A 12,940-nucleotide genomic window follows, 5' to 3' on the forward strand; every position below is an offset into this window, starting at 1 on the left:
AACCTATGACACGCGTGTCAGAGGTGACACGTGAACTCATTTTTTGGGTTGATTTTTCTTTGTTAAATGGCATTTAAATATATAAAAATAAATATCAAAAATATAAATCTTTGTTTTACTATGGTTGCAAATATCAAAAAATTTCAGTATGTGACACGGCACCAGAGTTAAGTTAGGGTTTTTCAAAATGCTGACACGCCGAGCTCAAAAGGTTCGCCATCACTGCTCTAGAACCTGGCTCTGGAACACCTTTAAACAATGTCTGAAGTCAAATTTCCCTTTGGCTTGGTTCCTATCTTTCTATAGCTACCTAGTGTAACTGGAAAGGACAGAGCCTCCCAGTCCAAAGATATCCCTCACTAATCTCCTGTAACTCAGGCCTCAAAGGTCATTAATAGAGACTGATTCCTATGAATTTAAGGAGACTTTTTCTCAAATGTGAATCTTTTTTACACACACACACACAAATTTCCAGTGTTAATTATAAAGCCAGATATTAAATTTTTACAAATTAAATGTAAAACATGCAAATATGCAAATTAAAGATATCAACTTAGTGAGATAGGGAATGTCATCCTGCTTAAAACTAAACCACTATTCACAATGTGAATTGGTACCAACTCATACAGCACACATTCCTGCCTCTTTCCTCTACTTAAACACTGTAAAATCTTCATTTGTACAGTGTGTCTTTATAGTCATTAGGTCCTCTTCTAATTAGTACACAACAATTAGGCAATATAACCTGGTATTGACCCCAAAATGAACCCAGGGCTCAGTGATAATGTGATCATCCAGAAGATCCAGGGTATACTTACATAAAATTTAAAAGGTTATTAAAAATAAGTATTTTTGCAGATAACTCAAGAACCTCAGTAGTTTGAGAGTGAGTTCTCAAACTACCAGAGAACTCTAGTTTGAGAAACAAACTATTCCCAGTTGAGAATAAGAGCTTGACAAAATTAGCTATCAGATGCTCTCCACCCTACAATCAGATGAGAATTGTTCTTCATAAAATTATTTTCAGAAGTTAATGTCTTTTTCAAAATAAAAAAAATATTTTTATTCGGAAAGGAATAATGGGCCTTCCTGTACCCAATACTCAACTTGAACAATTACCAGCTTGCAAAGTTTACATTTTAATAGCCAAGACAAGTTGTACAATGAGGTTACCAGCAACATCTCAGAGAACTGCCAAGACAAGGAAGCAGTGAGATGAAAGGAGAAGGGACTCCTATTTATTCAGTTATCAAACATTAACGCTTACCATACACCCAACCAACAATGAGAGTCCAAATACACAAACATGGTCTCTGTCTTCTTGAAGCTTGTAGTGTAGGGGTTTAAAAACAACCAACCAATTACAAAGCAGTGTAATACATGGCATCACAGGCAAAGTACAGTACCAGGTGGGCACCAGCCCAGACGTGAAGGCTGGGGGAAGACTAAAGCATGAAGGAGGAGTAGGAATTTGCCAAGGGCTGCCATTCTGCATTACTCCTTACTACATTCTCCTTTCACTAATCATAAGATTTTTATCTACTGTGCTTTTCTCTTTTTAAATATATAATCCCTCCAAAGATTTTGCAAACGTGAAAACATGCCCATTTGAGTCTATTTGGGACTCAGATTGCTTCAAGATCTTTCTCTCAGTTCCTACTCAATGACCTTATACTCACCAAATACATTAACTAATCATTCTCTTCCAAATTTCTCTCCTCTCCTCTTAAGAATGTCGAGGCTTCCCAGCTGAGATGACCCAGGAGGTTCTTTCTAGAGGAGGGAGCAGAATTTCACTTCAGACTGAAAGTGCCACTGCAAGGGTTTACCACAGGAGATGCTCTTCTCCCCGACAGTGGGAACATATTTCAAACTGCTCACTTCATTGTAATTATGATCCCCAAAGCTGTAGCCAAATTCCAGAAGGGTCAATTATAATCCACCTAAATTTTCTCATAATTTTATTTGGCTATGCTTCTATTACTCTATAATCCTAAACTACTGCCTAGCATTTATTATAAGACCATATACCATTTTAAGACAATTAGCTCAAGATTTTTTAAAAACTTGATTATTTTCAGGATACAATATATAATTTTTTCTTCTTATCAAGTACATGAAATCCCTCCTTACTAATTCTCCAGTCCTGTCACAGGAATTCAATCAACTAGCATCACTCCCATCATTCTCTCAAAGAAAAAAAGAAGTCTGCTTTACATGCTGTGATTTTAACCAGGGTTTCACAACAGAATCATGAGGGGAGCTTCTTCCGCTCCCTTCAAAACAAAACACAGAACTGAACCCCAAATCTGATCTAGCAAGTAAGAATATCTTAAGTAGAAACCACAGCATACGCATTGAAAAATTCCCCTAAGTTATTCTGATGCACCTCTAATTAGAAATCACTAAATTAAGAGATAGTTAAGCTAAAAATATTAAAGTTTAGAAACCCCTTTTAAGTATAACTCCAAACCCAAAAGCTATAAATAAATGCTTGGCAGATTTGAGAACAGAAAAAAATAAAACTTCTGTTAAGAAAAAATTCCACCATCAATATATTATAAGAAAAATAAATTGTGAGAAAATACTTGCAGATTATGAGTTAGTCTATAATATATAAAGACCTTCTGTCAATTAGAAGATTCAAATGACCCAAACAAAAAAATAAGCAAAACAATAGGGAGTTCATAAAATTACAAATGCTAAAAAATATAATAATATCCAGTTTCACTAAAGAAGTGCAAATTATAACAATGAGCTATTTTCCATTTATCAAATGGGCAAAAATGTTAAAGATGAATAATAACCAGTGTTGGTAAGACTAACTGAAGCATTTTTATGTAAGCAAGGCCCTAAAAATTCATTAACATTTAAGTAAATCATGGTAAAATCATACAAATAAATGCTACATGTACAGCTGCTAAATAATTTAAGGCAAATATATATAGGAAAATGTCCTATATATTGTGCCAAGTTAAAAAAACACTTTAATTTTAGAACAATGTGTGTACTATAATTTAATTATTATAAAAACCATAAAACCCAGTTGGGTATGTCTGTATCTGTTCAGAAAAATTTCTAAAAGTAAAATAGACCAAATTCTTAACAGTGATGACCAATAAGAGTATGGTGAGGGGGGTGGGTAATGGAGAAACAACTCTTAATTTATGTACTTCTCTATTGTTTTAATTTTTATAGTGAGTAATTTTTCTCAATTTCTCAATTTAAAAATATTGGTTGTACATCATCACCTTCCAAACTTAGTACAAATAATTAACATGAGACCTTCATCTACAAAAGTTCCATTCCCTTTCCTCTTTGTTTTCTGGGAGCATGCCCTTCGAACTAGAGCCACCAGCCAGGAAAGAGCTAAGAGCAAACAAGTCTTTCACTGAATCGGTCTCTTCCTTTCCAGGGCGAATAAACTTGGGATTTTCAGTAACAAACTGGAGAACCCATGCTAGAACTGAACCAAAAGGTCAGGTCAGTGTAAAGTCTTTTGTGAGACCAGGCAACATATGCAACAGGTGAGAGAGAAATTAGAACAGAAGTCAGCAAACATGATAGTAGATATTTTAGGCTTTACAGTCCATACACTCTGTTCAGACTACTCAACTTTTAACATTATAGCGCCAAGGCAGCCATAGATAATATGCAAGAGAATGAGCCTGGCTATGTTCCAATCAATATTTGAAACTGAAATTTGAATTTCATATAATTTTCACATGCCACAAAATAGTATTTTGCTTTTCAACCATTTAAAAATGAAAAAAAAAAAATTTACTCTGAAGGCATACAAAAGCGGGTGGGAGACCACAGGCAGTTTGCATTAGAGGAAATTGTCCAAGTCTCTAAGAGAGTAAAAACAAGCAAGCAAACAAGGAGTCTCTAGTAAAATACTGTAAGGATTCACTGCATACAGAAATTATTTCAAAAGCTTTAAAAATATGTTTTTAGTGAACCACAGTACCAATTGTCACTATTACGAGAAGCTCGCTCTCAAAAGCTGACAGAACTTCTGATATTAAAAGGGATCCCTAGAAATGCAAATTAAAATCACCATAAGATATCACCACACTCCCACTACCATGGTCATAATGCAGAAGACTGGCAATACCCAGGGATGAAAATGTGGAAAAACCGGAACCCTCAAACATTGCTGGCTTTTAAAATGGTACAACCACTTTGGCAAACAGCTTGGTAGTTTCTTACAAAGTTAAACATATACTTACTATATGATCCAGCAATTTCACTCCTAGGTATCTATCCAAGAGAAACGAAAACATATGTCCACACAAAGACATTTATGCAAACAGCCATAGAAGTGTGATGCCAAAAGCCACAAACCTGGAAACAATACAAACATTCATCATCTAGCAAATAAACAAATAATGTGGTTTATCCATACAACAGAATACAATTAATCAGTGAAAGGAACTGCTGACACACAGAACAACATGGCTGAGCCTCAAAAATATGCTAAGTGAAGAAAGCCAGACATAAAAGACTATATATCATATAATATTCTGCCTCCAACTCCAATGTGTGGGTTCCCCACACACCAAGCAATTCTGACACCGGCTGGGTATTCCTGCACTTCAACTCAATTCTTACATTATCTGTCCAGAGACTGCATCATACTCAACAGGGTAAGGGCTCAGCCCCACAAGACTGCCCCCCACTTCAGAAGCCAATGGCAAGTCCAGGTTGTTACCTGTAAACAACTGACCATAAATCACAGGTTCTCACCACCCACTCCTTGGATTCCGTTAATTTTCCTTAGCAGCTCACAGAACTCAGGAAAGCAGTTTACTCACCAGATTACCAGCTTATTACAAAGGATATTAAAGGATACAAATCAATAGCCGCTGAAGAGATGCACAATGTGAGGTCCCGAACAAGAACTTCTGTCCCCATAGGGTATGGGACTGGGCAGAGCAGTACACAGATCCACTCTGGTTCAACATGGAAGCTCTCCGAAACCCTCCTTTGGGGTTTTATGGCGACTTCATCACCTGAACACGATTGATTAAATCACTGGCAGCTGGAACTCGCTTTCCAACCCTCTTCCCTCCTCAGAGTGAGGGGGGCGGGGACTGAAAGTACCAACCCTCCAATCATACCTCTGGTTCCCCCTAAACTAGGCCCCATCCTTAAGTGTTTTCTAAAAGTCACTCATTAACATAAACTCAGGTGTGGCTGAAGGGGTTGGTTATCAGTATCAAGATACCTTTATCATTCTTATAACTTGGAAAGTGCAGTGGGTTTTAGGAGCTCAGTGCCAGAGACGGAAATGAAGACCAAATATATATTTCTTATTATTTATCACATTATATGATTCCATTTATATGAAGTTCTATAAGAGGCAAATCTATAGAGACAGAAAGCAGATCAGTGATTGCCTGGGGCTGGAGGCAAAAGCAGGGATTGACTAAATCAGAAGGGAACTTTGGGGGATAACAGGCTCTAAAACCAGATTAGAGTGGCAGTTACACAACTCTGTTAACTTACTTCAAAAAATGACGGACTTGAACATTCATTCATTCATTTGTATTGATTTCAGAGAGGAAGGGAGAGGGAAAGAGAAACATCAATAATTGATTGGCTGCCTCCTGCAAGCCCCCTACTGGGAATGGACCCCACAACCAGGCACATGCCCTGACTAGAATCGGAATCCAAATGTGGAAATCATGACCTAGTTTGTAGGTCAGTGCTCAACCACTGAGCCACACCGGCTGGGCTGACATACATTTACAAGGGGTGGAATTTATGGTATATAAATTATACTTCAATAAACTGCCTTAAACTGGGGAGGGAGAGCCCAGTGGACCTAACGGACATGTCACAGCTTCCTGCCTGCTCCCAGGCACTTCCCTGACTGCCTTTGCTCTGGATACTCCTAGAAGACCCCTTAACCAAGTACCTCCTCCTGCAAACTTCTCCATCCGGCCTCATTCCCAAGATTGCTTCTTCCTTTGAACCTTCCCATCACTTTGTGCTCAGCACTTTTTATCTTGATTTCCTTTCCTCATAACCTCCTAATTCTGTGACAAATTCCTGGAGGAATGAACTGTGTCCTTCATCTACTTATTCTCCATACAGCCTATATATACCAAGTACTCAATGAATATTTATAATATTGAGTTACAAAATCTCCACTGTCTAAACAAAACCCTATTCTATATTAGCATGAAGAGTGGCAAAAATCTAAATCTTAAAACTCATACCTCTTTCAACAAACCATTATCTAAATCCCTTCCAATTTTTCAGAAAACATCTGTAGTTCATTCATTCCAGGTTTTTCCAATTTAATGGAGCAAATACAGAAATCACAAACCACATTTCAAACCTGAGCACAAGCAAACTTTTGACAAGTAAATATGAAATCTGCAAGTTGAAAAGGCAGTAGAACTTAAGACCCAAGAAAATATGACTCCATGTACCTCAACCAAAGCCAAATTTCAGCCGTCATAAAATTCCCAAACTAGAAAGAATATCATCTCTAAAAGCCTTTCAGGTAAAATCCTGGTTAAGATGGAGAACCTCAGTGATAAAGGCTACCTTTTACCTTAACAAGTCTTAGTTCTAGTCACTCTTGTCCGAAACAGAACACAGGCAACAGAGGGACCTTGAAGCTTAGAGACATTCTAGCAACTCTACTTCTCAAATCTTAGATTTCAGGTTTTATACTTCGTAAATAAGTGGCTTCTAAAAATGTTTTTGCTTTTATTTTCAGGGAAGGTAAGACCATGCAACTTCTTTTTTAAAATCACAATTTGCGTCAGATGGAATTTAACTCTCCCCAAAATGATTCACGGAGATAGAGAACATAAAGGCCAAACACTGATAAGGATAAAAAAGCTGACTCAAAACTTTAGAATAAACAAGTTTTTAAACAGTGAAGCAGACACTATGGGGGATTATCTACTGGTAATCTTCAATGAAGAAATCAGAGATGTTAATTAGTTCAATTTTGAGTGAAACAGCAAGTATTAATTATTAAAATAGTCCGAAGTGATTTCATACCTCTGGGACAGAGACATACAATTTGCCACTTGTCTTTTGACTCAGACCTCCAAATAATTAGACTTCTACATTAAACATCTGCGGTTTTATTAAGTAGAAACCCTATGATAGTAAACATCTGTGATTTTATTAAATCAATATAAACCATCCCAAGTTGAGACTAAGAGGTTCCTCTTCAGGAGGGGGAAAAAGAATATTGAGAGCATTTTAAACTTTTTATCCTTTAATGGCTGATCCTCCTAACAAGATCAGACAGGGTGGGGAGGAACCTCATGTGCTGAGAGCTATGCGTCAGGTGTTTTATTACTTATAATATCTCATTTAATCCTCACCAGGACCTTTGGTGTTTTAAAGATGAGAAGACTGAGGAACAGAAAGGCAAAGTAAAACCTAACAAGGCCCAGAGCTAAGAGTAGAGCCAAAGTTTATGTTTTTCCTTCTATGCCACACCACCTCTCCAGGCTACGTTGTTTGTCCAGTTAGCTGGCTCAAACTGCCAGTTAGTTCATTACAGGACACCTGACACCAATACTACTCTCTAGATTTCTCCATCAAGAACATCTAATCAGCCAATTAAGTGTTTCTATAAGTAGCTTTTAATATTACTTTATTTTCTGCATAAAATTACACTTCATTACAGTTGGTAGACTGCAAAATCCTTGAGTGTAGGCTCAATAGATATTTGTAGAATATTTTTTAAAAACCATTAAGTCACTCTGAAGTTCATTACTTGCCTAGAGGACTGGTATCCAAACATTTGCCTCTTTCCTTCACTTATCCTAAAGTAAACATAAAGTATATAAACAATGGTCCATTTGTTAAATTTCTAAAAGAGAACTAAAAAAATATGATTATATAACCAGAAATAATAATTGCCTTCTTTGAATTTCCACATATTTTCTATCTGTCTCTTTGAACACTTATCATCTTATATGTGTATTAAAATTATTTCTGGGCATGCTTTATCTTCTCTACCAGACTTTAAGCAACTTTACTATGCCCAGAGTATCTAGCATAGCAAATGGTGAATGTTTAAATGAAAAAAATTATTTCTCCTATTTTCCTACATTTCTGTCATATAGCTATCTGCTCAGAATCAATGTAGTTAATAAAAAAGAAAAAGTTTCTACAATAATAATGAGATTCTCCGGGAACAATCAGCCCTGAATCAAAGTAGATTTCTGTCATCAGGTTCTAATTAAAAACGGCAGATAAAGCAGATGGAGAACAGCTTTAATCTTCATGCTAAGTTGATACTACTCTGGTGAAAACACAGAAAAATTGTTTGGACAAGCCAACTGAACAAACATGATATTGGATGTCTAAAGGAAAGTCATTCTTAAAGAGTCTTCTTTCCACTAGATGGCTATCTGAACTTGAACCAAGAGAGTTAGTCGAAGGGGGAGGGATCACTTCATGTTACTGCGCCTTCCTACTAGGCCAAGGAAAGGGGGTGATGGTAATGGTGGTTTTTTCTATTTTAAAAAGGTTTCCCCTTTAGGAACTCCTTACTTAGTCCTTTTCCCATTTTACTTGCTCATATTATTTACTAAGCAATGTAGAAGTATTTTCATAGGAATGATGAAATTGTGCCAAAGTTCTTATCAAAGAAATTTAGAGTCCACTTATACTTGCTTGCCATTTGACTTCTAATGCAAGCTCCCAGAACTTCGTCTTGCCCGTCCAAATGTGGAAATTTTACCTACATGGAACGTTTTAAAATGGCTCTAAGATGAAAGTAAACAGAGTAATTATTAAATGATACCAAATAATTTTTCCATTAGGTAAAATGTGTTCAGATCCATATAGTAAAAACCCTGGCCATCTGAAGGGAACCACTTAAGGCCATTTGTTCAAAAATCATTATTTGATATTAATGTTTATCCACTTCTTTCTGATTATAGAAGAAAAAGCTCATGAAAAATATTTGGGAAACTTTGAAAACACATTTCTCTCTAGTATTTATAAAATTCTCTATGCAAATATACTAATTATTACAAAAATTGGTGTAATACTTGTAATATAATATATATCATATTGTATAAATTTCCCCACATTATTAATTATGCTCTGAAGCACATCATTTTAATAGCTATATAATATTTCATCATTTGGATATGTCTTGTTGAACATTTAAATTTTTTCCAATATTTTTTCTGGTATGAATAACACTTTGATAAACCTCTGTGCATACCTCTATGTCTGAGTTAGACCATGTCCTCAGGAAAGATTACTAAAAGAATAATCACAAGAATCCAAAAAAAATGTTTACCAGAAAGGGTGTGTCAATTTTCACCAGCAGAGAGAGTGCCCATCTTCTCACACCCTGAGTCAACACTGAATTTTACCATTAAAAATTATTTTTTACTAATTACGCAAAAACTGATACTTTGTTGTTTTAATATGCATTTCTTTTATTACATGTGAGTATTGCATTGTATTATGATGTTATGACAGCTACAATGTCCCTAGGTGATAGGAAGTTTCAACTCCATTATAATCTTATGACTGCTATATATGTGGTTTTGATAACGTTAATAATCTGGTTATTATTAACAGGAAAGGAGTAAAGGGAAGGCTGAATAACACAGGCATGCCATTTATACAGCTTTGCCAAAAAAGCTGCAGTTTAGACACATACCCAGAAAGGTCCAGGTGACGTGTGAAGATGCTTACCTGTCAGTCATATCTGGGAACAAGTTAGTGGCCAAAATAGGCGTGGCCACTGCAAGGCAGGAAATCTGAGATATTTAACTCCTCAGAAAAGGAGAGTTTGCTCTCCTGGCTCTCTCTCTCCTTTGCTGCTTGCCTGAGCTCCTGGGACTCCTGTTGCTCACGGCCATGTGGGACCCACACAGTGGACTGATGGACTGAATCTGGCCTGATGCTCTGCCACGGAATGGAAACTCTGGGCACTGTCCCTACTCTTGGCTCTGCTGGAGCTCCAGCAACATATTTTCCAGAACTGGTTTAAGGACAATGGGACTTCGCAACCCAAGAAATATAATTCCATGCCAATAAAAACCATCCACTCTCCCGAGCGAGTCTTAGAAAATTCATTTTCTAAAGATATTGCGAGAGCCACCCCACTCCCACTACTGTCGGAGAAATTGGACCCACTGATTTCTCTGGCAACAGTTTGACACTGACCAAAAGCTATACTATGCAGCACATGACCGCAGTTTTATCTCTTTGTGGTGAAAATACAGATGAAGAAAAACAAATGGCATTAATTTTAATACTTAAATACTGATTGTTTTATTCCAATAACATTATGCATTAATGTAACAACAACAAAATAAGATTTCACAATCCTTTAATTTCCTCCAATAACTTTTCAGTCATGATCTGCATAATAAGCACCAGTACACAATAGTATGCATGTTAAAACTGGAAAGCGGCAGTGAAACTTCCAATATACAAAGCATCCACTAAACCCGGCTGGTGTGGCTCAGTGGTTGAGCATCGACCTATGAACTATGAACCTATGAACCAGGCGGTCATGGTTCGATTCCTAGTCAGGGCACATGCCTCAGTTGCAGGCTCAATCCCCAATAAGGGGCATGCAGGAGGCAGCTGATCATTGATTCTCATCATTGACGTTTCTATCTCTCTCACCCTCACCCTTCCTCTCTGAAATCAATACAAATATAACAAACAAACAAACAAAAAACACAAAGCATCCACCAAGTAAATGAAATGCAAGTAAAAGATCACAGTGTTTTTTTAAAACTACACTTACTGAGCACTTCTGTGTCAGGCACTGTGCTGAGCTTTTCACATGGCTTAGTTCATTTAACCCTCTCACACCCTAGAAGCCATTATTACTATTCTCCTTTTAAGGATGAGGGCACTGAGGCTTACAGATCAGCTAACGTAACCTGCCCTGTGTCACACAGCTATGAAGCGAAGGAGCCAGGTTCTAAGTTATGTCTGATGCCAACACTCACGCTGCTTTTTTTTTTTTTTTTTTTTTTTGGAGAATGAGACACAGGTATTTTTTCACTGATAACCAGACTGAGAATGTAGCTACATCAGATATTCCAGATATAGATTCCAGGTACAGACGGCAGCTTCCTAAGTTGCAAATGCACCACCACTGACTCTTCTACCAAAAGCTTGAAAATCCCTCCTGGACAGAAGTAATGTATTTGGCTCACTTTTCATGTGTACATTGGTAAGTGTGGCACTTTATTGTTACACAATAAAATGATCTCACTCAAAACTTCCAAAACCAGTATCACCAACTCTGCCTCTGAACACACATGGTGAATTCTGGCTATCCTCTCAAAAGGGTTTTCTTAAGCACCAATTTGAAATAGCTATCACAAGCCAAAGCACAAAGTCCAAGTTGTAAAAACCGAACACCAGCTGCTAGAATTCAGAACAAGTCAATTTAGACTCAATAGTCTATCTAGGAAAAGGGAATCGTTTTAAGATGAGGCCATGCCAAAATCATCTAAACTCAAATTTATTCACTTTCATTCCTTTGCTTGCCATACAAATATTTCTTTTTGAAACAACCTGTACAGAAGAGTCCCAAATTATTCAACATTGGAAGAAAAAACGAAAAGCAGACCTTTAGAATACCACACAGTTCAGCATTTCCAAGTTTCTCTACCAGAAACTTGGTGGTGTATTCTAAATTGTGGTAGGTGTAGGGGGATTTATTAGAGAAGCAAAAAGTAATGCCAAAGAGAGCAGTCTACCAGTCTAACATAGTTCATAATGCCAGATTAATTACTGTATGGCACTTTAAACTGTGTCAAAATTAAACAAAAATTAGTCATGTCTTTAAAAGATGCCTTTCTTCCATTAGGGGTTAGGTCCAAGGACAAAAGTCAGGACCTTAGACTCCTGTAAAAAATCCTGACCTAAAAAAATATATATATGTCTTTAGTGACAGGAAAAGCTATATAACTCTAAAAACAATATTTTGTTGACTTCCCAATATAAAAAGTGACTGAACATAGCAGATGCTTAATAAATGTTAATGAAAATATAATCACCTAGTGCATAAAGTTCAAATCACTCATCCTAGACTCAAAAACTTTCACTTTTAGGCCACTTTACCTCTCAGCCCTATCCCCAGCTGCTCTCTCTTCCTTGCCTTTCTTTTACACTCATCTCTCAAGAGGAAATGGCTTCTCCTACCCTTATCTCTACCATCAGAAATCCTACTCATCTTTCAAGGTCCTCCTCAAAAGCTGACTTCTCCTTGAAGTCCCCCCTCTCCAAGTGGTTCTTTTTTAAAATTTTTTTTTAATTTTATTGATTTCAGAGAGGAAGGGAGAGGGAGATAGAAACATCAATGGTGAGAGAGAATCATTGATCTGATGCCTCCTGCACGCCCCCTACTGGGGATTGAGCCCACAACCCAGGAATGTGCCCTTGACTGGAATCGAACCTGGGACCCTTCAGTCCGCAGGCCAACCTCTATCCACTGAGCCAAACTGGCTAGGGCCAAGTGGTTCTTAATAGCATTCTTTTATCTGTCTCAAAGCACCAGCTTATCCCATAACTATTGGTGCAATCTTTCTCCTTTGCTGAGACACTGCTGCACAAACCCAGACCAAACAGGGGGCTGACACTTCCTCATCTTTGCTATGTCCACATAAGCCTGGCAGCTCGGTGCATTGCGTACAGTCTGCTCAATAAATACTTTTTAAAAGATGTAATAGGAGACATTAAATTTTTATCTATATCAGGTCCCTCACTATCTTCTAAATATTTATTAATTGATTTATTAACTCACAAAAAACACAATTGTGAGAATTCTGGAATACTGCTGAACTTTTAAGTCCCATTTAGCAAAATACCTTCGCCCATTATGTTACCTAATGTAGAAGAGACATACACTGAGTGGCCAGATTATTATGACCGGCCAGATTTTTTTTTAAAGATTTTTTAAATA

General features: G+C 37.1%; 1 protein-coding gene across 5 annotated transcripts in view; it reads right to left on the minus strand.

Annotated features, from left to right (window-relative positions):
- The window catches only part of CNNM2 (cyclin and CBS domain divalent metal cation transport mediator 2), a 95,431-nt gene that overhangs the window by 54,048 nt on the left and 28,443 nt on the right, over positions 1-12,940 (minus strand). The gene's annotated exons all lie outside the window — the stretch shown is intronic.

Source organism: Myotis yumanensis, unplaced genomic scaffold, assembly GCF_028538775.1.
Source record: "Myotis yumanensis isolate MYYU_CA2020_CCGP unplaced genomic scaffold, mMyoYum1.0.hap1 SCAF_13, whole genome shotgun sequence".
In the NCBI taxonomy this organism is placed as follows: domain Eukaryota; kingdom Metazoa; phylum Chordata; class Mammalia; order Chiroptera; family Vespertilionidae; genus Myotis; species Myotis yumanensis.